This window comes from Eurosta solidaginis, chromosome 5 (genome assembly GCF_040869045.1).
Source record: "Eurosta solidaginis isolate ZX-2024a chromosome 5, ASM4086904v1, whole genome shotgun sequence".
Classification (NCBI taxonomy): domain Eukaryota; kingdom Metazoa; phylum Arthropoda; class Insecta; order Diptera; family Tephritidae; genus Eurosta; species Eurosta solidaginis.
Window position 1 is genome coordinate 148,239,510 of NC_090323.1, and position 27,139 is coordinate 148,266,648.

A 27,139-nucleotide genomic window follows, 5' to 3' on the forward strand; every position below is an offset into this window, starting at 1 on the left:
GGAGTGGTGGTAGTTGTATATGTGAAGGCGTTTTCGAGATATCGACCAAAATGTGGACCAGGGGTGACTCTAGAATTTGTTTGTACGATATGGGTCTCAAATGAAAGGTGCTAATGAGTATTTTAAAAGGGAGTGGTGGTAGTTGTATATGTGAAGGCGTTTTCGAGATATTGACCAAAATGTGGACCAGGGTGACCCAGAACATCATCTGTCGGGTACCGCTAATTTATTTATATATGTAATATCACGAGCACTATTCCTGCCACGATTTCAAGTGCTTTTGCTTTCGCCCTGCAGAACTTTTTCATTTTCATCTAATTAATATGGTAGGTGTCACACCCATTTTACAAAGTTTTTTTCTAAAGTTATATTTTGCGTCAATAAACCAATCCAATTACTATGTTTCATCCCTTTTTCGTATTTGGTATAGAATTATGGCATTTTTTTCATTTTTCGTAATTTTCGAAATCGAAAAAGTGGGCGTAGTCATAGTCGGATTTCGGCCATTTTTATACCAATACAAAGTGAGTTCAGATAAGTACGTGAACTGAGTTTAGTAAAGATATATCGATTTTTGTTCAAGTTACCATGTTAACGGCCGAGCGGAAGGACAGACCGTCGTCTGCTGGACGCGGCTTCAACCGGTTCCGCCCTTTTTGACAGAAAACAGTTACCGCCCTAGAATCTAAGCCCTACCAAATTTCAAAAGGATTGGTAAATTTTTTTCGACTTATGGCATTAAAAGTATCCTAGACAAATTAAAAGAAAAAGGGCGGAGCCACGCCCATTTTAAAATTTTCTTTTTTTTTTTGTATTTTGTTGCACCATATCATTACTGGAGTTGTATGTTTACATAAGTTACTTATATACTGTAAAGATATTAAATTTTTTGTTAAAATTTGACTTAAAAAAATTTTTTTTTAAAGTGGGCGTGGCCGTTCTCCGATTTTTCTAATTTTTACTAAGCATACATATAGTAATAGGAGTAACGTTCCTGCCAAATTTTATCATGCTATCTTCAACGACTGCCAAATTACAGCTTGCAAAACTTTTAAATTACCTCCTTTTAAAGGTGGGCGGTGCCACGCACTTTTTCGGTTTTTCGAAATTTTCGATGTCGAAATAGTGGGCGTGGTTATAGTCCGATATCGCTCATTTTAAATAGCGATCTGAGATGAGTGCCCAGGAACCTACATACCAAATTTGATCAATATATCTCAAAATTTACTCAAGTTATCGTGTTAACGGACAGACGGACGGACGGACGGACAGACGGGCGGACGGACATGGCTCAATCAAATTTTTTTTCGATACTGATGATTTTGATATATGGAAGTCTATATCTATCTCGATTCCTTTATACCTGTACAACCAACCGTTATCCAATCAAATTTATTATACTCTGTGAGCTCTGCTGAACTGAATATAAAATAAACAGCGACCATTGTGACCAAGTTTAAAGTGTGTACGACGTACATATATGCCTATATCGGATTTTGACAATATGGCAAAATTTTTGATGTAGGTACGGCTTAATTAAACAGTCCAACAAAATTTGAACTTTTTCGTGCAACAGAATAATCATGGTATTTTTCAGATAACACACATCATACAGATCATTCTACTGAACAAACTTATAGTCCAACACATTAGAATTATTTTTTGTTTGCAGTTAAAGATTAAGGGGTTATAAGGGGCCTTTGGTAAGGTTGCAACAAATGTGGACGAGTTGCAACTTGGTTGAAAATATTCCTCCTTCCCAGTTTTTGTACACCTAATGAGAAAATTCCGCAAAAATCTTTAGCAACATGTTGCATCAACACGTAGCAAGTACGAGGTACTTTCGGGAAAAATGTGAAAAAGTGGTGTAAGGAGAAATGATAGCGTTTCCAAGTGTTAGTATGAAATTTTACTTATTTTATATGAACAAATATTTTTTAAGAACCATACAGGATTCTGCTCACATGGGCTAGTTGTGACCGGTTTAACTTTCAAACGCAAATTAAAAGTACCTTGACTAGTTGGACCATGAGTTTCTTTAGAAAAATATATCTGTGAAAAATGGCCCTTCGAAAAAATATCATGGTTATTTTGTTGCAAAATCATTGTTGTGCAGTGTCATTAAAATTCGAATGGTTCATACACCGGCATAAAACAGGCACCAATTTAAATAACTATTTTCTTTTTTTGAGACGAAAAGGTCCAGGTGAAAAAATTATCCGAGGTGAAAATTCGTGCAATCCCAGGGATTTCCATACCATTTTCATGACGAGTCATGCATCCTTTTTTTCGAACCTTAAATTAATTAAAAAAAAGTAAAATTCGAATCTGATTCGACCTTCATCCGGTATTTTATTTATGCGCAATGAAGTAACTTAAATACCGAAAAAAAGTAAAATTCGGTCTTTACACTTACATTTTTTAAGAACAAATAAAATCCCGGAACGGAAATGAAGTTTGTATCAATAGATTCTTCTAAATGTCTATATTTGAAGCCTTAATGATCAATTGAAAGTTCTTGCTACTAATACCAGAAATTTGTCATTGAAAACTAAAACCAACTCTCACAGTATTTTACTTATAACCTTCCATAGCAAACTTGCAGCTAATTCTCAACCAAAAAGTTTGATCCAATTGAGATATTTCCTTAAAATTTAATACATCGCTTTCTGTTTAATTAAGAAGGATAAAACAAATACAAACAACAAACAATTTCGTCTCCTTTGGATGAGCCGTTCCATAGTTATATGGCCGGACCTTTATTCTGTCCTTAAAAAATGAAATTCTGGATTTAACTTTTATTATCGGACTTATAAAATAAAATAAACGAATAAAAGTGCGGATTTAATAATTTTTTTGGACGAAAAAATTTAAAGTCCGGCTATAAATTTTTCTGAAAGACTTATTATTAAAGGTGTAACAATTTGGGTCCCTGGCGTGATAACAGAAACGAGATGACAACAAAAATAAATACGACATGTAAGGAAGGTTAAGTTCGGGTGTAACCGAACATTACATACTCAGTTGAGAGCTATGGTGACAACATAAGGGAAAATCACCATGTAGGAAAATGAACCGAGGGAAACCCTGGAATGTGTTTGTATGACATGTGTATCAAATGAAAGGCATTAAACAGTATTTTATGAGGGAGTGGGCTATAGTTCTATAGGTGGACGTCATTTAGGGATATCGCCATAAAGGTGGATCAGGGTTGACTCTAGAATTTGTTTCTACGATATGGGAATCAAATGAAAGGTGTTAATGAGTATTTTAAAAGGGAGTAATCCTTAGTTCCATAGGTGGACGCCGTTTCGAGATATCTCCATAAAGGTGGACCAGGGGTGACCCTAGAATTTGTTTGTACAATATGGGTATCAAAAGAAAGGTGTTAATGAGTATTTTAAAAGGGAGTGATCCTTAGTTACATAGGTGGACGCCGTTTCGAGATATCGACATAAAGGTGGACCAGGGGTGACCCTAGAATTTGTTTGTACGATATGGGTATCAAATTAAAGGTATTAATGAGGGTTTTAAAAGGGAGTGGTGGTAGTTGTATAAGTGGTCGCCTTTTCGAGATATAGCCATAAAGGTGGACCAGGCGTGACTCTAGAATGCGTTTGTACAATATGGGTATCAAACGAAAGGTGTTAATGAGTATTTTAAAAGGGAGTGGGCCTTAGTTCTAGTTCTATAGGTGGACGCCTTTTCGAGGTATCGCAATAAAGGTGGACCAGGGGTGACTATAGACTTTGTTTGTACGATGTGGGTATCAAAAGAAAGGTGTTAATGAGTATTTTAAAAGGGAGTGGGCCTTAGTTCTATAGGTGGTCGCCTTTTCGAGATATCGCCATAAAGGTGGACTAGGGGTGACTCTAGAATATGTTTGTACGATATGGGTATCAAATGAAAGGTGTTAATGAGTATTTTAAAAGGGCGTGTGGCTTAGTTCTATAGGTGGACGCCTTTTCGAGATGTCGCCATAAAGGTGGACCAGGGGTGACTCTAGAATGTGTTTGTACGATATTGGTATCAAATTAAAGGTATTAATGAGAGTTTTAAAAGGGAGTGGTGGTAGTTGTATAGGTGGTCGCCTTTTCGAGATATTGCCATAAAGGTGGACCAGGGGTGACTCTAGAATGCTTTTGTACAATATGGGTATCAAACGCAAGGTGTTACTGAGTGTTTTAAAAGGGAGTGGGCCTTAGTTCTATAGGTGGACGCCGTTTCGAAATATCGCCATAAAGGTGGACCAGGGGTGACTCTAGAATATGTTTGTACGATATGGGTATCAAATTAAAGGTATTAATGAGGGTTTTAAAAGGGAGTGGTGGTAGTTGTATAGGTGGTCACCTTTTCCAGATATCGACCAAAATGTGGACCAGGGTGACCCAGAACATCATCTGTTGGATACCGCTAATTTATTTATATATGTAATACCTGCCAAGATTTCAAGGGTTTTTTATTTCGCCCTGCAGAACTTTTTCATTTTCTTCTACTTAATATGGTAGGTGTCACAACCATTTTACACAGTTTTTTCTAAAGTTATATTTCGCGTCAATAAACCAATCCAATTACCATGTTTAATCCCTTTTTTTCGTATTTGGTATAGAATTATGGCATTTTTTTCATTTTTCGTAATATTCGATATCGAAAAAGTGGGCATGGTCATACTCGGATTTCGTTCATTTTTTATACCAAGATAAAGTGATTTCAGATAAGTACGTGAACTAAGTTCAGTAAAGATATGTCGATTTTTGCTCAAGTTATCGTGTTAACGGCCATGCGGAAGAACAGAGGGATGACTGTGTATAAAAAATGGGCGTGGCTTCAACCGATGTCGCCCATTCTCACAGAAAACAGTTAGCGTCATAAAATCTATGCCCCTACCAAATTTCAAAAGGATTGGTAAATTTTTTTTCGACTTATGGCATTAAAAGTATCCTGAACAAATTAAATGAAAAAGGGCGGAGCCACGCCCATTTTGAAATTGTCTTTTATTTTTGTATTTTGTTGCACCATATCATTACTGGAGTTGAATGTTGACATTATTTACTTATATACTGTAAAGATATTAAATTTTTTGTTAAAATTTTACTTAAAAAAAAAATTTTTTTAAAGTGGGCGTGGTCCTTCTCCGATTTTGCTAATTTTTATTAAGCGTACATATAGTAATAGGTGTAAGGTTCCTGCCAAATTTCATCATGATATCTTCAACGACTGCCAAATTACAGCTTGCAAAAGTTTTAAACTACCTTCTCTTAAAAGTGGGCGGTGCCACGCCCACTGTCCAAAATTTTACTAATTTTCTATTCTGCGTCATAGGTTCAACTCACCTTCCAAGTTTCATCGCTTTATCTGTCTTTGGTAATGAATTATTGCACTCTTTCGGTTTTTCGAAATTTTCGATATCGAAAAAGTGGGCGTGGTTATAATCCGATATCGTTCATTTTAAATAGCGATCTGGTATGAGTGCTCAGGAACCTGCATACAAAATTTCATCAAGATACCTCAAAATTTACTCAAGTTATCGTGTTAACGGACGGACGGACGGACATGGCTCAATCAAATTTTTTTTCGATCCTGCTGATTTTGATATATGGAAGTCTATATCTATCTCGATTCCTTGTACAACCAAACGTTATCCAATCAAACTTAATATACTCTGTGAGCTCTGCTCAACTGAGTATAAAAACGTTACCATAAGTAGGAAATGCATTGTTGTGTTTTGCTGATTAATAAAAATTGATTAAAAAGTAAAAGGCGCCAGTCAAACAAAGATAGTCAATGCTAAAACAAAGAGAAAAACTTGGTTAGAAGAGATGAAAAGAAAGGCATAAGACGATTATAAGTGTGGTAGCGGCTGGAATTATGCTAACATCAGCAGAGATTTATGAATTTATTTAATAATGTGCTACCCTTGGTATAAGAAAAAAATTCGCTATAGCATATGTACATGTGTATGTATGTATCAAGGAATGTTCATATGCTAATAAATGTTTAATAAATTTTCATTTATAAACAAAATTATTTAAGGTATATCGAGTATCTTGTTTAGACCGCATTGAAACCGAAAGAAGTTGAACATAAGCACTCCCCATTTGGGATCTGTTTCTTTTTCTCAGTGCCTTTACACGACTATCTTTGTCCCGAGGATTTTGATGCCGAATGATGTCTCCTCTTTAGATGTATTTTCACTTCTCATACAAGTGAAACCCTTCATGTTGCCCACTTCAGGCGTATACGTAATTCCGGAAAATGGTCCCGGTATATAGGTAACTTCATTTAGGCTAATATTTACATGAAGTGGCCTGCAGCCTAAGGGTGCCTATACAATGTCTCTTTTGGCTCCCCATGGATCCCAACATCACGTTGGCTCCCAACAACAGCAGAATCGATTTCGGTATGCAAAATGATCATAACATGCTTTGAAATTTTAAGGACCCAAGTTAGAATTGCGTTAGTGCCGGCATGTCACACAATCAAACGAACGGCATCGATCAACGTTCATTCTCTGCTGGACGGCCTACACCTGCTATTGTTTAATAGTACTTCGTTACTTGCCGTTGTTGTTGCTTTAGCAGTGCAATCTTGAATTTTACTGCATTGCTATGTTTTTTCATATATCAATGAAAAACCAATCTTGCTCGTACTATTTGTTTTAATTCCAGGAAGGAAGCCGCCTACCTTTTTATCGGCAATGTTGTCGTTGGGCTCTGTTAGTCAAATTCCTTTAGTACGCTTGCTATAGATCATCTTATACCCAAAAAAAAAAGGTTTATATGTTACCGTTCTCCATGCAAAGTGTGAAAAAATCTTTTTTGTATGGGCCTGAATTGTGTTATACGATCCATCATCGAAACCTTTTTTTTAACGTAATATCTCTGCAAAGATATTTGAACTTGGGACCAAGCACACTCATAAGCTCTATAATTTTTTTATATTTTTACAAATGGTTTGACAGATTCATATTTATCGTTAAAGTGGTCTTCCATCCGTGATCGTATGACACGATACGGCTCCCAAACTGTGAAAGAACTAGAATTTGTAGTTTATGAACCTAAAACTGATTGAGCTACAAAACTGTATAGAATTGGTTTGAAATTATTAAATATGTAAATTAAAATTAAAAAATTACGTTAAGAAGTTCTTTCATACTTAAAAGCAATGAGCATTATTGGTTAAAGTAATAAATAAATAAAACAAAGCAAAACAAGGGCGGCCGCCGTAGTGTGATGGTAGCGTGCTCCGCCTACCACACCGAAAATCCTGGGTTCACGCCCCTCGCAAAGCTACATCAAAATTTTAGAAACAAGTTTTTTCAGAAGAAAATTTTTCTAAGCGGGGTCGCCCATGTGTGTGTACTTAAGTGTTTAAGAGTCAATTATTACTACAGATGTATATTCTTCGCCAATTAAAGCTAATGAAAATTGGGAGGAGTGGGCTTTTGTTTGAATAAAAACGTGTTTTATCTTAGTAAAAAAATGATTCTAATTAAATGTTTTTTCTTTTAAAACTTTTTTAGTTGTTTTGCTAATTTACATTTTTATTAAATATACGTTTAATTTTACATTTGTTTATTTCACTTTTGTTGATTATTTACAATTGTTTATTCGAAATAAGAACGAACCAAGCAAAAACTGGCATAAGCGGTTGTAAGCAATAAGGAATACTGGTTTCACTCCTGGCAGACAAACTTTAGAATAAGGTAAAAAAAAAATACATCATACGTCTTAAAAAACGCCTTATTTTAGGCTTATGTATGCCTCAAAAAAGACGTATGCCCTATGGTAAACCAAAAAATAAAAAGTAAATGTTGCCTTAATTTTAATTATTTGGAGCTTTGCCTTAACTTAAAGGATACAAGATGAATAGAACCCAGCTCTAGTCGATAAATATTCGTCATATTTTTAGGAAATTGGATCTTACTTTTATTATAAGGTTATTGTACTCCATGTATTATTTTATTAAAACGCTTTATGTAAGACTGATTCTTAGTGCGTTATACGCCTTATATAAAATGCCTTTACGGCAAGCAGTATCTTACAATAAGACATTATGCAAGTCTAATTTTATTTGGTCCATAAGCCTTATAATAAAGTTATTATATTCTTTTTAATGGCTTATAATACTTCTTTATGTTAGCCTCATTTTATATAAGCTAAAATCCTTAGCTGTACGAACCCTACGCAGACATCAACATAGTCCAGCGAATTAAAACGCAGCGGCTGCGCCGGCTAGGCCATGTTATGCGAATGAAAGATAACGCTCCGGCCAAGAAAGTGTTTCTATGAACCCGCCTATGGAAGCAGAGGTAGAGGGCGGCCCCACTCCGCTGGAAGGGCCAGGTGGAAAACGATTTATACTCCCTTGGTGTGACCAATTGGCGCCAGTTGGCAGAAGAAGCGATTGGCGCGCCTTGTTGGACGGCCATAACCGTTTAAACGATTAAGCGCCGATTAAGTAAGTAAGTATAATCCTTATACATAACGCTATCTTTCAGATAAACCTTAGGTCTGATGACATAAAAAAAAATGTAAAGCGCGATAACCTCCAAACAGATTTTAGGCCGAACTTCCCTTCCAATTTGTATCATGCTCCTTTTAATTCTCAATACAAATCGGCGAGACGAGACCTACATGTTTTACGCAGACTCCGAACGGCTTCTGCAAGGGAGATGAGTTTTCACTGAAAAGCTTTTCATGACAGAAATACACTTCAAGTGTTTGCCAAATCACTTCCGAGGGGCGACCCCGGCTAGAAAAACTTGTTTCTAATTGAAACAACTTGGGTCTAAATTTTTGATGTTTCTTTGAGCGGGAGTTGAACCCACGACCTTCGGTGTGACATAAGTACAGATATATAAGAAATGTTATAAGGAATACGCCATACATATAATATTCTTTATAGAGTTAAGGTATGATGCCATAAGCCTTTTGGTCATATGAAATAAGGCTTATATAAGGTTCGATTTTTTTCCTGGGGATACTTCTACTTTTACACATATGCATCTGCAGCAATTTTTTTTTTACACAAACTTAAATTAGTTATGGTAATTGTGCAGTTTGGTGGCCCCACCCTAAAATTGCGCCGCCACGGTGATGCAAACATTTTTTTGTGGGTACAAACACAACAACAACCACATGGAAATCGCCAACTTCAACTGCAAATATCTCCGGACAGAGGATTATTGTTCTCGAGATTAATACGCGTCTTTTGATACATCACTCGAAAATCTTGGCCCAACTTTAGGGTGGGCCCCTAAACTGCTCTACTACCTTAGTTAATAATACGTTATCGAAATTTTCTCGAAACTAATTGAAGCTTTGCGTCTCAATTAGGTGCAAGGAAAAAGTGTAAACAAAAGTCAGCTGTTAGGTTAGTTGTCCTTTATTCTCAATAGATTTTTGCAATTTGTCTACAAAATATTCACAATTATCGATTTAACCATTAGTTGGTCACCCTGTGTTATCTAACTTAATTGGAGATGGTGAAAACGGCCCTGAGCAACGCGAAATGTAGCGGCAGCGACGCTAGACTTTTTGGTAATAGTCTAGTTGAGGGGTCGACTGCTAATACGCTACCAAAAATAGTATCACTGTCCGGAGATATTTGCAGTTGAAGTTGGCGATTTTCATGTGGTTGTTGTTGTGTTAGTAACCACCAAAAAAATTGTGCATCACCGGGGCGGTAGCCACGGTTAAACCACACACCCGGACTTGGCATGGCGTAGCCCAGGGTTGTTTTTTATAAACGCGGCCGAAGGCCGCCAACGCAGAAAGGTGTTCTGCGCAAAAATACTATGGATCCCACCCCAGGTTTCGGAGGTACCCGCGGGTCTTTTTTCGGCTTTTCGTTAATATCTTTTGAATGAGTTAAAATTTTTATTTTCCACCTTCGGATTATAAATACTGATGTCAAGACGCGTCGTTTGACACCTATCTCGATATTTTTGGTACCGTATTAGCAGTCGACCCCTAAACTAGACTATTACCGACTTTTTTGCCTAATTGATCATAAGAACATACCAATATTTTGCTTACCTGCAGTTTTAGCTATTACGGCAAAATTTGTTTGACTGTTAAGTGAAGTTTTTCAAATAACTTTTTTACACTTTTTTCAATTAATTTTTATTTTTTAATTATCAATTATTTAGTTCAATTAAATTCTTGCACATTTATTCATACGTTTCTTTTTTAATTGCATTAATTATTGCTTTTAATATTTTAATGAATATGACGCGCTGCACTAAGTTCTTGTTTTCTTTATTATTATTATTTTTTATTTCCTCACTTAAACCATTTATACAATATTGGATACAAGAGCACAAACGGGGTACATATATATGCAAAACAAAATAAAGACTAATCTGTATGTATGTACTTCTTTCAAAGAACGATCAATTTGCCGGCGCACGATTATAAAAATAACATTTTTATGCTCAGAAGCTAGCAGTAAAACTGAAAGTGGCTGTCTTAAAAAAGTCGGCGGCACTATACGTACAATGATTCTGGCGATAATTGATGAAGCAGAGAGCGGCAAAGAACGCAGAATAGTTTTTTTGTTTTGTAAACATTTCTCAGAGAACCAGGGATTGAAAATAACTCCAATTGATCGAACTTTATCCTAAAAAAAAGTTAGGACGAAGGTTAGGTTGAACTGGCCGGTCCATGAGGACCGAGTTAGGACGGAATATTCATAAAATCTGTACAATAAGTTGTATGGAATATATACCATATTGATAAACGATTGATTATAATAATAACTTATGCCATATAAGTAAGCATCGGGTAAAATATCAGCCTTCTAGCTGTTGAAATGAGTAAGAAAAGACATGTATGCTTACATACTGTTTCAAAACTGTAAGATAGACTTACAGAGTCGATGAGGTTGCTTTTATTTCTCGGATCCATGCTTTTTAAGATATCATAAATGATTTTTCAACATTCCTTAATACTACTAACGGTAATAATTTACAATACGGGTCGACTGCTAATGCGTGTGCAAAAATATCGGGGTGCGTGTAAAACGACGCGACTTGACCTCGATATTAGCCTTCCTATATTCGCGCCAATTTTTGTAACACATATACTCGCGCACGGTCTCACGGACCGAAAGTTTGAACTAGATGAAATACTAGTTTTTTGAAATAAGACTAAAAAAAAAAACGATTTTTATTTAAACTCGATTATATAATAAAAAAATAAAAACATTCATGAAATTGATATTCAGTAATTTTATTGATTTTCAGTCGTTAACATAATAGTCTTCAAAATCGATCGTTTTTTCTTACATGCTACAAAAATAAAACAAAAACATATTTTTGTCTTCAAATAAACGAAAATTAATCTAAGAATTTTAAGGGCACTCCTTGTGCAATACATAAATCACAGGTTGATTAATTTTTTAACAGCCTAAAAAAAATTAGGGCATATCACATTTCATAAAAAAAACAGCCTTCACACACGTTAGTGTTGCTGCAAAAGAAAACTTAAATTTTGCTTCCTTTAGAAAAAAAAAATAACTCCCTTAGCTTAAAAAATACTTTTTTTGCAATAATAAACAATAAGATAACTTTTTCACTATCCTTATGGTAATAGTTAGAACAACAAAATCTTCAACCTCGCTGTCATTTTCATCCTCATATTCAGAACTCGAAATTTCTTTCTACAAAAGTAGTCTGATTTTGCTCTTGATTCATTTTGATAACTAAGGGTACCTGCAAAATAATAAAATACACAAGAATGAAGAAAAAACACAAACACAACAATTTTTTGTATGTTTGTTTAATGGTGTGTTCAGTTTATACTTATATTTAAGAATTCATGAGCTTAACACCGGCTTATAATTATTGAATTTCAATTATTATGTTTTCTAAGAGAAACTGAAAAGAATAAAACATTTACTGGCATATTGCTATGGAACCATTTCGAAAACCGCCAACGTAAAAATTTTTTACCTGCAGTTACACATATACTCGCGCCGGTCTCACAGATCAATTGCTATCAAATACACCAATACGTCCGTCTCGCATAAACGCCAAAACAGCACTAAAAACCAACGAGCGAGTATAGGAAGGTTAATGAAAAACCGAAAAATGACCCCAGGTCTCTCCGAAATAGAGGGTGGAGTTCATAGTATTTTGCGCAGAACACAGTTCTACATTGGCGCCCTCAGTTGCGCTTTTAAAAAAAATACCCTGGAAGGCCCACTAATAGTATGGGATCAAAATTAAATACGTGCAAAATCCCTTTGCACACATACATATTTTTTCCCCTATATACGACAAAATTACAACAACTTGCCAACTTCAACTGCAATTATCTTCGGGCAGAGTTAAAACTTTTCTTTTTCGTCTTCGGATTTTTGTTGTTTTTGAGTTGTTTGACAACTCTCCAGATATTTTCGGACGCGTATTAGCAGTAAATTATTACTTTTCTTACAATCAAAATGAATGCTTAACGTAATTTCAACTGAGCCATTAATAGGGCGAGCCTTATATATTATTCCAAAAAATATCATATTTGCTACTAAAGCGTTTCCAACGTCAAATACACAAAATTATGAACTACCTTACTTTTCCATCCTAAAAAAACTACTATCATTGCATTTTAAATATATCTCGATTCGAATTTTTCACCGTGTATATATCTTATGCACCAATGAATTCTGAACACAAAAAGCTCACACCATATGCGGTAACGCTCTTGATATACACATGGCAAATATTTACATTCATATCTATGGATATGCCTATACGTCGTTACACCCAGCAGGAAATTATTACTTTTGATTATACAGCTGCCAGCATAAAAAACAAGAAGGTGTAAGTTTTCATAAATTTACGCAATTAAAATCGTATTGCCTTTTTTGCATTTAAATGTATGAGAACATTTATTTGAAGCAATTTTTAATTTATTTAATAATTTGGGAAAAATTGGTTAATTCTTTGTATTTCTATAAATAGAACATTATACTCAGATGTAACTGAAATATGTGTCTATATTTCACCTCAACATTAACTCAATATATACGAAGCATGTACTTTGCTAAAAATAAAATATGCGATGAAGGCAATTGGGATAAGTTTACAACAACTAAAGGATGACGTGGCTGAATGCGGTTTCAAATCCCACTTCCGGGAGAAAACAGTTGTCGCCTTGCCCGTCCTGATGTCAGGTTGTTTACATTTTTCCCAAATTATTCAATAATCTCAAAATCGTTTTCGTAAAATTTTTAAAATTCTGCACGAAAATTTCGAATTTTTTATTTAAAGTTTCCAGAACTTTTAGACACTTTTAAAATTCTTCGCGCAATGTGAATACCAAACTACAATTTTCTTTTACAATTCTAACGAGTTGCTGGTGAAATCAGAAAGCGGTTTAAATGCTCGTTTCCTTTCGGAGACAATCAAGTGATTGTTGCAAGCTCACATATTTCCCTGGTGCGAGAAACTGTGATGATATTGAAAAATAATTTTCACAGCAACGTTGTCCCTACCTTATTTAGATTGGAGACTGATAAAAATTGTTTCATGTATTTACTATTGTTACTTTTGTTACAATTCACTTTAGATAGTTTAGTGGTTGGTAGTGGTCTGGGAGAACGATTGCATCGAACTATTTTATAATTAAGATTATCTGGTTCCCGGGCCAAAGTGTTATCAAGCGGATATCTTAGCCCGCATCGGTACAACTGAACCGGATGATGATGGTTTTAGGAATTTCAAGATTCCACTAGCCACCTGTAGTTTGCTCCTCCATAGCTTGGTCTCGAGTCAGCTCAGCAAATTTTGGAGGTTAGGAATAACTTTCTGGCCGGAATTGGGTGGCAGGAGGTCTGCCGAAATAGTTGATTTCACTAAGGCTCACCTATCAATTGTCATTGAGGTTTTGGCAGAGCACTGCCCGATGGGTATCCATGCGGTATATCTCAATGTACTGGAAAATCTATCCTGCTGTAGCCATATGTAGGATTATGAGGTCGAATCATCAAGTAACTTTATGCTTGATTCCCCAGCTTTTGCCAGAACTAGGCGAAAGTATTTCGTTCGCGACTCACTTGGATCTCCCGAGGATTTATCCAAGGTTGATATCGGTATCATTCGGAGCACTAGCGTTGCTACCCAACGATACTCTAAGTAGCTATATCTACGTCACAATTATTTTATTTTATGTGGTATCACAACGCACCATCATGTTGTCGAAGGAAGCTTCCCCTATCACTGCAGTTACCACCTAACCTAACCTAGTTTAGTGTACATTGGACAGGGTCAGAGCCCATACAAAAGAGGGCTTACTTTGCGGTGAACTTGAGGCAAAGACACTTCGTCCTCTGCAAGCCCTAAAAATAGCCATATCGTTTTTATTTATCTCAAATCTTCAATTGTAAAGTTTCATACCCCCTTGGAAAGGTATTTGTCAGTACTATATATCCTTATAATGCCCTTTTAATTTAAACAGTCACTAAGTCGAGTTAGATCGCTTAAAACGAGTAATACACAAATATTATTTTCTCACAATAATTGAAACGAAAAAATATTAACAAACAAACTCGTTACGGCGACTTCAAGTTTATTAGTAGATTTTGGTTTTAGAACTCGCTCAGGACTAAAATCTTCATCATCCAAATTTATCTCAGGGTAAGCTTTCATCCTAGGGGAATACATATTTGCAATATAAGCTGTTTTCAATATTTCCAGGGTAGCTGCTGTAGATAACTATTAACACATCGAACTGTCAACTTTAGTTTAATTATAAATCTTCTAAAATAGATTAAAATCAATATAAATACAGTTAGATTTACCTTAGGTTGAAAAACAGATCACCGAAAAAACCTGATACCGGAAATCTGAATTGGTTCGTGGTATTCATAAACTGGCTTAGAACTCTACGAACGAATGAAATAAAGGACTAGTCTTCTAACCATTCACAGTTTCCCATCATAATTCCAGAATATATGGGTTTTTATAACTCCTTAAAAATATGCATAAATGTGTTATTTACAAAAAAATCTATTACTATTTTTCCTACAGGTAAATTTATTACTTTACAATACATATAAACATATATCATATGATGCCAAAAACAGAAGCAACACATTGATATGCCGCCACCAGTGAGGCTCTCAAATTAAGTGATTGTTGCTAACAAAAACAAATGGCTTGAGACATGCATTGAATTACTTGATAAGTAGATATGTAGATATATATTTAGGTATTCAAAGAGACGAATACATAAATCTTTTGTAATGAGAAAATCTTCCAAACAAAGCTAAATTTAACTGTACGTGGGCGTGTGAATTTGATTTGTATACTTTATTATATGTTCTATTTTTATACTCAGTTGAGCAGAGCTCACAGAGTATATTAAGTTTGATTGGATAACGGTTGGTTGTACATATATAAAGGAATCGAGATAGATATAGACTTCCATATATCAAAATAATCAGGATCGAAAAAAAATTTGATTGAGCCATGTCCGTCCGTCCGTCCGTCCGTTAACACGATAACTTGAGTAAATTTTGAGGTATCTTGATGAAATTTGGTATGTAGGTTCCTGAGCACTCATCTCAGATCGCTATTTAAAATGAACGATATCGGACTATAACCACGCCCACTTTTTCGATATCGAAAATTTCGAAAAACCGAAAAACTGCGATAATTCATTACAAAAGACCGATAAAGCGACGAAACTTGGTAGATGAGTTGAAATTATGACGCAAAATAGAAAATTTGTAAAATTTTGGACAATGGGCGTGGCACCGCCCACTTTTAAAAGATGGTAATTTAAAACTTTTGCAAGCTGTAATTTGACAGTCGTTGAAGATATCATGAGGAAATTTGGCAGGAACGTTACTCTTATTACTATATGTACGCTTAATGAAAATTAGCAAAATCGGAGAAGGACCACGCCCACTTTTAAAAAAAAATTTTTTTAAAGTAAAATTTTAACAAAAAATTTAATATCTTTACAGTATATAAGTAAATTATGTCAAGATTCAACTCCAGTAATGATATGGTGCAACAAAATACAAAAATAAAAGAAAATTTAAAAATGGGCGTGGCTCCGCCCTTTTTCATTTAATTTGTCTAGGATACTTTTAACGCCATAAGTCGAACAAAAATTAACCAATCCTTTTGAAATTTGGTAGGGGCATAGATTTTATGGTGTTAACTGTTTTCTGTGAAAATGGGCGAAATCGGTTGATGTCACGCCCAGTTTTTATACACAGTCGTCCGTCTGTCCTTCCGCATGGCCGTTAACACGATAACTTGAGCAAAAATCGATATATCTTTACTAAACTCAGTTCACGTACTTATCTGAACTCACTTTATCTTGGTATGAAAAATGAACGAAATCCGACTATGACCACGCCCACTTTTTTGATATCGAAAATTACGAAAAATGAAAAAATGCCATAATTCTATACCAAATACGAAAAAAGGGATGAAATATGGTAAGGTAATTGGATTGTTTTATTGACGCGAAATATAACTTTAGAAAAAACTTTATAAAATGGTTGTGACACCTACCATATTAAGTAGAAGAAAATGAAAAAGTTCTGCAGGGCGAAATAAAAAACCCTTAAAATCTTGGCAGGTATTACATATATAAATAAATTAGCGGTATCCAACAGATGATGTTCTGGGTCACCCTGGTCCACATTTTGGTCGATATCTGGAAAACGCCTTCACATATACAACTACCACCACTCCCTTTTAAAACTCTCATTAATACCTTTAATTTGATACCCATATCGTACAAACTCATTCTAGAGTCACCCCTGGTCCACCTTTATGGCGATATTTCGAAAAGGCGAACACCTATAGAAGGAAGGCCCACTCCCTTTTAAAAATACTCATTAACACCTTTCATTTGATACCCATATCGTACAAACAAAGTCTAGAGCCACCCCTGGTCCAGAAAGGCCCACTCCCTCTTAAAATACTCATTAACTCCTTTCGTTTGATACCCATATTGCACAAACGAATTCTAGAGTCACCCCTGGCCCACCTTTATGGCGATATCTCGAAACGGCGTCCACCTATGGAACTAAGCCCCACGCCCTTTTAAAATAATCATTAACACCTTTCATTTGATACCCATATCATACAAACAAATTCTAAAGTCACCCCTGGTCCACCTTTATGGCGATATCTCGAAAAGGCGAACACCTATAAAACGAAGGCCCACTCCCTTTTAAAAATACTCATTAACACCTTTCATTTGATACCCATATCGTACAAACAAAGTCTAGAGTCACCCCTGGTCCACCTTTATTGCGATACCTCGAAAATGCGTCCACCTATAGAACTAAGGCCCACTCCCTCTTAAAATACTCATTAACTCCTTTCGTTTGATACCCATCTTTCACAAAGGAATACTAGAGTCACCCCTGGCCCACCTTTATGGCGATATCTCGAAACGGCGTCCACCTATGGAACTAAGGATTACTCCCTTTTAAAATGCTCATTAACACCTTTCATTTGATACCCATATCGTACAAACGCATTCTAGAGTCACCCCTGGTCCATCTTTACGGCGATATCTCGAAAAGACGTCCATCTATAGAACTTAGGTCCACGCCATTTTAAAATACTCATTAATACTTTTCATTTGCTAAATCCCCACCTCCGTTCGAACTAAGTCATTACGTGCAAGGTTGAGGTATCATACGTGCGAGTTGCGTGCATTTTGCACGTAACGGCATACTGAGGACACACGGTATGGTTTTAAATTTTTTAAGCCAAAAATTGTCTACTGTGAATATTTTTACCGAATGCATCTCGCATTTTTTACAGAAATTTAATTAAACTCACTTTCTTATGGTTATGAAGCTCTGAAAGTTGAAATAAATGGCATAGAGGGCTCTACTCGTTAAAAACTTAACAGCATATTGTCAGCCCCGTCCTTACTTGTTATTTATTTATTTATTTATTTGAGTCTTTAAATTTACAAATTTTTACAGACTAGCATAATATTAAGAGTAGAAAGATCTTAAATGACTAATTAGGGTTGTATACGAAGAAGTGCAATCAACACCTGAAGAACTGAAAAACAAATTGAGATCCGCACAAGCCCTCGCAAAAGGCGCATTTACCGCATAGTTGGTCCTTGCAAAACTAATTTTAAAGGTCTCAAAGTGCCGCAAGTTTCTGCAGGGAACATTAAACTGAATTTTTTCCAGGAGCGATGGACAATCAACAGCTCTAGAAATTAAGCCAATGATAAACGAGCACGATAAGATGGTTCGTCTATTTACAAGCGTACTCAGTTCAATTAAAAGACATCTCGATTCATATGACGGCAAAGGATCAGAAAAACAAAGAACGGAGAGCAAAACGTAAAAAAACTTTTTGAACTCTCTCGATACGATTAGAGGGACTAGTATGGTATGGTCTCCAAATTATAGCAGCATACTCCAGTCTCGATCTGACAAAAGAGCAATAAAGAGACTTGAGGGTGTGAGGGTTAGTGAAAGCTGAACAATTTCTACGAATGAACGCTAGCATGGCATAAGACCGAGTAATAACGTAGTTAACTTGGTTAGCGAAACCAAATTTCGCGTCAAAAAATACACGCAAGTCTTTAATTACCTCAACGGATTCCAGGGCACAGCCCGCAATACTATATGAAGTCCGTAGAACATTAGCCGATTTAGAAAAAGTCACGTGAAAACACTTTTTGATGTTAAGAGTAAGACGATTTAGACAACACCAGTTTTCAACATTGAGGAGGTCCGATTGCAGCTTTTCAGAGTCACGAGAACTCTTTATGGTGGCGAAAATTTTCAAATCGTATGCATACAACAAGTATTCCGCAAAAGCGAAGCATGAGCCGATATCATTTATAAATAATATAAAAAATAGAGGCCCTAGAATACTTCCTTGCGGGACCCCAGAGAAAGCAATGAAGGGCTGGGACGTGGCGTTGTCTATTTCAACAACGCATTGTCTATTTGAAAGATACGACGCAATCCACTTCAATATTTATATTTTTTAATAATAAAAATACGTTAAGTAAGCAGTAATTACTTTGTTCCGCCAAATATAAGAAAAAACTTAACGCCGGCACATATGGCTCGCTTTCTTAATTTTCGAAGTTTTCTGCTGTTGCTGGCACTTACTTTTTTATTAAATATCTGATAAAAAAAATTCTTTAGTAGCGTTTTATGCAAAATATTTCCTTACCTTTTCATTTCTACGTTGTGTAAGTGATGACACTTGATAATCGATTAATGTTTTATTATCAGCTGATTACCAAGCTGCCACATCATCATAACGAAAAAAATAAAATAAAATTTCGATGTCATTTGATACACACATTACAAATTTCACAATCCAAGTTGCCCAAATAGATTTGGAGCCAAAAAAGGGCAAACATTTTAAAGAGGGCAAAAAAAAAAGGGCTAGGGGCTAAACCCGAATTACAGAGCTACAATTTACTACCCTTTCCTGGACTACATTACTTCTTCATTGACGTCAAGGTTCAAAGGTGAATTTTTGAAAATACTGCCTCTGGAGGAACTGATTCCAGCATACTCTGCAGGAGTAACGATTGAAGAAATTGTACTTGCTGCTAAAGTTTAAAAAGAAGATCTCACCATTAACAATGAGACAGTGCTGAAAAATGAGATTTTATTGTGGCATAACCATTGCAGAAGTGATCCATTCAAGAGTGCTCAAACAGCTACTGATGCCCTGAAAATCATTAAATCAGCACACTTTTCTTCAATTTTTCCAAACGTGACGACACTGTTGCAAATATTTGCGACTATCCCCGTGACATCAGAGACCGTAGAGTGTTCTTTTTCTGTTCTAAAGCCCTTGAAGACTTATTGGAGAGTCAATATGTCTGAAAATCGACTGACTGGTCTGGCACTAGGGAACGTCCACAAAGAAATATAAACGTACATTGAAGAAATAACCGATATTTTCTGTAAATCGAAGCCCCGACGACTCGAATCTTTGGATTGAAGATCTTTGGATAGAAGATTGAACCAGCAATAATTGGGTTTGAAAGAAAGGTTTTTATGACTATTTTTATATGGTTGTTATATCATTATCTCGAGTGTGCTGAATAAAAGAAGAACTTCATTTCAGGAAACATTGCTTGTACTTTATTAGTAAGTTATTTAATTTTTTTAATTTTGAAAATCCTCGTTTTGTCATGTCATTTTATATTCTGTATACATTGTTGCTTTATCGGTAACCTTATAACAGCTGATTCGACCAACCTTATGGGAATCAATGCAATCGATTATTGGTGCCGCTAAGATCGTAACCGTATCGTAGCCAACCAATTGGTTTTTGGTTTTCCGTCATAACGATAAACAGCTGATTACGTTAGGGATACGACTACAGCGATACGACAAACGGCACCAATGACTCCGCTTTTAGGTAGAACGCTTTGTCGGGTAACATTGTGCGTATCTCGAAGTAAGTGGAGTTAGTGCAATACAATAAGCAAGATTAATGTCAGATCCTGAAATAAAAGCGTATATGTGGTTTCTCGCCTATATTCTTAAAATTATAAATACCTTAAATAAGATTTCCAATCACAAAAGATTCGCCTACCATTGCTATACCATCAAATTGAAGCACACTTCAAGCTTATCTTGAGCAACTTCATGCATAATGAGAACATACAAAATATTTCGTTGTTTTATAGCTTTTAAACGTTTAAACGGTTAAGCGCCTATTAAGTAAGTTAGTAAGTAAGTAAGTAGTAGTGAACAGCAGAGGCATTGTTAAATAAAGCGCTGCTATAAATCCAATGTAACTAGGCTCTGTTGATGCGCGCCTGTAAATATACCACACAAATTGGATCAAAAACATGCTTTGTGGATTGCATTCCAAAAGCAATAGATATTTAGCATTGCATTCTCCAAAAAATATATACGGCTTTGCATTTGCTACGTCATGGCAAATACGCAACCGCAAAACCGTAGTTTATTTTTGTTGATGCGTTGCAAACGTGTGATATAAGTTATATATATGACCGATCTCTACGATTTTTTTATACAACATTTTTTGTAATATATGTAAGCATTGTTTGAAATTCGAAGTTTCTATCTATTAAAATGGGGCAGAAATTACGAAAATTACCAAAAAGTACCCTTATACTCTTATACCTAGGAGTTCAGAATATTGTGTATTTGGTGTTGGAAACGCTGTTACAGCAAATGAAAGCTACGGATCCTGAACAACTTTTTTCGTTTTAAATTTATTTTGCATATTTTGTTTTGTTTTGACAGTTGTTAATTTGGTATTCAAAATTTAAAAAAAAAACTACGGGTTTTTGTGTTGCGTATTTGCCATGACGTAGCAAATGCATAGCCGTATTATTTTTTGGCGTTTTGTGTAAAACTACTACACTCCCTTGAAAAATTTTGATTTAAGTGATAAAACTTACTACCTTGAATTAAAAAATATTTTTGTTGCTAGTAAAGCTGACGTATTTCTTGAAAGCGATAACTTTACAGATGTACAACGACTTGCGGTAAACAAAAATATTTTAGATTTTTATATTGAACTCTTACAGCAAATGCAAAAACGCTTTTATCTTTCTAGATGTTATATACAAGTTTTATGTACAACATAATAATACCGTGCGATCAAGATACCATTGTTACTCAATGGAAGCTCTTAAGACTGTTAAATTGTGATTTTGAGCCTGACATAGACGTTTAAGGTTTTTGGGAAAAAGTAAGCTTTTATAGAAATGGTATGAACGAAAATTGTTTTGAAGAATTGCTTGGTTTTGTATATGATTTACTGAGTCTGCCACATAATTCGGCGGCAGAGCGAAAATTTTTTGAATTGTCTCTTATTAAAACCAAATTACGCAATAAATTGGAGTTTATTTCAATCAACCACATAATGTTAGCCAAAGAACTTTGTACGCAAAACCCAGGTCCTCATTAGGTTTGCTCGGTGAAAGACATAGGCTGGTCCTAGAAAAGTTATACAATGACCGATATAAAATTGTTTTTATTATACGTTTTTTTCGATGTAGCCCAGAATATATTATAAAAATATATGGTTTAAGGTTTTAAATATATACATATACATATGTTAATAAGACTGAAAAATATGCGCATATGTAACAAAATGTATTTAATTATCATCACCAATAATTATCATCAATTTTAATTGAAGCACTTTTTGTTTGTTTGTAACATTGTGTTGTTTTGTACTTTTTAAGTTGTTGATTATTACATTGTTTTTATACCAATAAATGAAAACAAATTTTGGTCGTTTTTTGGAAATTTGGTTCTTTTTCCGACGAATTTTGGTCCCAAATGAAAACAGGTTGTTGCAACCGTGTTTGTGAAACACTTTCTTAGGGTGTGAACATAGTGAACGCTGAAAGCCGAGCCGAGATTGTTATTGCGATAAAGATTGTCACTGCAATAAAACTGATTACATACAAGTCAATACAAATAAGCTTGTGTATAACATAGTGAATGCCGACAAGAGCAGAGGGAAAACCCGATGAGTGCGGGAAAACGGATTTGAAGCGTTTTGCGCGCTTTTTTGCATTGTTGATACTTGCTTTTTAGCGTGTAGTCGTGTTTTTTAATGGTTTAAAAGTAAAAAAATGAATATCAATCAAATAATAAGTGAAATCGATTAAATAATAAGTGAAACACATTTTTTTAGTGTAATTGGATGTTTTCCAAATTCTTTTGTGTTAATAATTGCATTAATGACACTAGGAGAAGCAAAATGCCCTTCATCGGGTGCATTCATTATCGTGTACAGCAATCTTATAAACACAAATGAACAACAAGACTAAAATACCTAAAAGCAAAACACATGGAATAAACAGAATTTCAGCGCTGATTCTCGCATTCGCTGTGTTACATTAAAATTTTCTTCCCGCATAATAATAAGCATCAATAAGCTCGGCTCCGTTCGGTATCAGCGCTCACTCTGTTCGCAACCCTTAGTAGGAATTTGAAAGCGGGATACTTTCCGTAATTTCCCGCAAACTAGTGTCACAACTGTACTTATTCTTACTCTTACCTTTGTGTGTTCAGCTAATACTTTTGATTCTAATATTCTAAGGCGAGGGCAATTGTCCCGTATGCCGACCTTTGAATTAGTTCAGTCGTAGGTGGTAAATAAATATGAAATAATTTAAATACAGTTGAGTTAACAAAAGCGGTATGCCTAATATTTAAAATACATTCTCAGAATTTTAAGTAAGGGGCCACATACCCCTTTTTAATATAAAGAGGCATGCGAGCCCTGTAACCCGATTTCGAGGGTGTTTTCGAAGTTCCACCTAACAGTTTTAGTACACGAAACTAGAACCATAACTTGTAGAATGTTTCGCAAATAATCAATTTTCACTATCATGTCGCAATATAAAACATTTTTAAAAATATCCCAAAAACTGACATTTAACTCGTTTCCTCTCGCTCCAACATCCATAACAAAACATCAATGCAGCCTTTTAGACCATTGTCAATGTGATCGAATGATGCAAGCTCCAAATTCTTGGGTAAAGCTGATTCAGCAAATCCCGATTTTTCACTCCCATATCTAGTATAAGTACATATGTACATATGTACATGCATACCTATGCATCTGAGAGCTGCAGACATAAGCTCCCCATAGATTGAGAGAATTGATGTTTATTAATTAAACTCAGAGAATAAAATGGATCTCAGAGTTTGAGTGAAATATAACAATAAAGAGAATTTCAGTATTCAACAAGCTTCATTAACTTGTACGCACATACACATCTATTTATATGAATATAAGGGTGGTCCTTATAACTAAAATAAACGAGATTTTCTAGTCTCAGCTACTCATATATCATAGTCCCGATTGGAGACCAGTAAAGGCTGTCGCACATACGTCAAAGCTAAGATTTTTCTACGTGGGGTTACAAAGTTAAGTTAAATTTCTTGATTTCTAATACCCTAAATCTAAAGTCCTATAGTAGGATATGGTGCAGAGACATAATGCCCGCGGTTGTTTTTTATTTGTTTTATTTTATATTAAATTATTGTATTTCTTTGTTATTTTATTCTACTTTATTTTATTTTATGTTATTTTACTTTATTTTGTTTTGTTTCCTTTTATGTTATTTATTCTGTTTTTGTTTTTTTTTACCTTTGTTTACCTTTTTATTTTATTTTATAGTATTTTATTTTAATTGATTTTTTTTATTTTGTTTTGTTATATTTTTTTACTTTACTCTTTTTTAAGGTTATGTTTGGTTTTACTGATCTGTAAATAATAAATTATTTTATTAATTTGTTGTTTTCAAGTTTATTATTTTTGTAAAATGTATGTATATTTTACAAGTTATATTATATTAAATAATAAACTTGGTCTTGAAGGCAACAAATTAATATAATAATTACTCTTTTTTATTTAAATTTTTCTATATTTTTTAAAATTTGGTTTTATTATTTTATATTTTTTTTTATTTCATTTTATGATCATTTCATTTTATTTTATATTATTTTATTCTATTTCAATTTATTTTATTTTATTTACTATTTTCAACCTACCGTCTGAAGGGGTGAGACTGGAAAAAATCATTTATTTGATGTATAAATACCACCCTAATATACATACATACTTAGCATTTACCTATTTGTACTATGCTACATGTAAATGTACGTATATAAATAAATTTGTTAATCTGTTATTGTATGAAAGTACTTTCTGTTTGTTTTTAATTTTGACGAGTGTTTGCGGAATGAGCTGCACTCCGTCATTGAATATTTAAATGAATTGCAATACACTTTGCTTGTTAATATATATATTTATTTATTTGCGGTGAACTATTTTCACACATGTTTTTTTATTTAAAATTCCACAAATTTATATTTTGTTTCTACACATTAAAGCGTATCACGATGTATGGAGCAAATGAAATTTGAAAATACTCCCCGGGCTTAAACACTTGCCTACATACGTTATGAGAAAAAAAAATAAAAAATTCGCCACCCTGTAAGGCCGCAATATTGAGCTAAGGTTTCTTTATCTTATATCCGATCTTCTACTTTACTCTGTTGTAAATAGTAAAAAGGTATCATTTTTTATATGTTTAAAATTTATGCCGTTTTGAGGAAAATCTTTATGAAAGTTGAATGTGACCAGATGGGTTGATCACTTCTTCGCTTGAGTCGTGCCCTTTACAACGATGCATCACTCAATGGAACATTTATCAAATAGATGCGTTATAAAGATAAAACTAGCTTCGCATTTTATACAGTGTGCTGAAAAAAGTTTGTTAAAATTTTTTTAATTTTCCCGATAAAATTATTTGTGCCCGGGAACACATCTTCAAATTTTTTTAGTGATACGCTCTAATGTGAATTTTCAAGATAATTCGGGCAACCACAGTTTGGTGGCAAAGTTTACACTTGCTTTCTGTACCCAGATACACTCTGTCTGTTAGCACACTATTATTTGTCAATATTTTGCTATCATAAATCTAGTTTTAATATTAACATAAACTGAATTTTGATATTTTGAAATTATGCAAATTATGTTAGTCTTTAGTGTAGTTTATTGTAAACAAACCACAAGCTTAACAATCTGGGTACCTCAAAACTGAGAAAAACCCAAAATTTTTCAAATTCACAACAGAAAAAAGGATCGAGAACTAGTCCATAGTTACCTAAAATTTAAAAATAACTCTCTGCTCTAGAGAACCTCATTTAAAATGGTTGGTGGAGAGGAACGTTATGAAGAGCGACGCCAAGTTATAGTTTGCTTCTACAGGCCTTCTAAGGAAATCAGTGAAGGCCACGCTTCAAGTTTGTTAATGCTTTTTAGGGATGTCTACACTTTTCTAATTTTTCAATTTCAAAATACATGTCTACATGTAATAAAATTTGGTCAGAAATGCAGGTATACCACCTAAACCAAATTTTTTATCCAGTCAAGTAGGATCTGGAATAATGGGAAAAAATATCGATGAGCCGCCTACCCCCCAATTTCTACGAAGACAGCATCTCGTAAGACTTGTATACGCCTCTTGTTTAAATGTAAAGGTAAAGGTAAAAGTAAAAGTAAAGGTAAAAGTAAAATAAAGGTAAAGGTAAATGTAAAGGTAAAGGTAAAGATAAACTTAGAATAACCTAAAATGTCGTCGCGAAAGTGTAAATATGAAGCTGATGCTTTTTGTTTTATATGTATGTGGACAATTTGAAATTAATATGAATTAAATATATCTCTTATCCCCTGTGAGGCCTACGAAGCATATTTTGGCTGTCCTGTTTGGAATCAATAAATGACATGGGCTCCAAATGTTGCTTGTAGTTATTGTAAAAGATGTTTGGCAGGTAAGCAGATTTTATTTAAATAAAGTAGACATAGCGAGTTCTCTTTGTATATTTTAGGTTGGTATCGAGGTGAGAAAAAATCTATGAAATTTCCAACACCAAGAATCTGGCGAGAACCAAAAGACCACGTTAAAGACTGCTACTTTTGATTTGTGAATCCGAGTAAAAGACGTAGAGGTAAAAATGCAAAACCTATCGCATATTCTGATCTTGAATCTTCTGCTCCAGACACACATGATCTGACACGACCAGTACCAGAGCCAGTGGATCATCGCTTAGCTCTTATAAAAGCAATGCTGATAGAGAGTTTTTACCGACACCAGAACAACCAAAACATGATTTCATCACTACTGAAGATTTTAATGATTTGTGAGAGATTAGAGATTTAAATTTACCAAAAAGTATAAAGCAGAGATTTTAGGCTCTTCTTCGAACAACGTTATCAAGGCCAATATAATGAAAACATGATGGGATACTCTATTTGGAGTTTATTGAGGGATAGTACCTATAAACTAAAAGAAAAAGTAAAAGTGTACACTTTAGATCATTTTCCACTTTTTTGTAAGTTATTTCGATATTAATATTTCCACTTTAATATTTTCCACTTTTTTGTAAGTTATTTCGATATTAATACTTAATAAAAATATTTATTTGAATTTTTTCATTTTCAAGTAAAAACTAAAACCACAGATTTTGAAAAATTTCGTTCAGGCGGTTCCTAAATAGGAAAGCAAACTTTTTCATGCCATATATTTTTTTTCGTCAAATTATGACCTAAAGAATTGAAATTTAAGCTTTGAAGTCAAAGTCAAATTTGGTATTG

At 34.5% G+C, this 27,139-nt stretch overlaps 1 protein-coding gene across 3 annotated transcripts in view; it reads right to left on the bottom strand.

Moving 5' to 3' along the window:
- The window catches only part of LOC137253779 (adenosine deaminase 2-like), an 89,253-nt gene extending 78,817 nt beyond the window's left edge, over positions 1–10,436 (bottom strand). For all 3 annotated transcript variants that reach the window (XM_067791225.1, XM_067791226.1, XM_067791227.1), the window contains exon 1: positions 10,041–10,436. The gene's annotated coding sequence lies outside the window, so the exon portion shown is untranslated. The remainder of the gene's footprint in view (positions 1–10,040) is intronic.
- Positions 10,437–27,139: the final 16,703 nt, after the last annotated feature.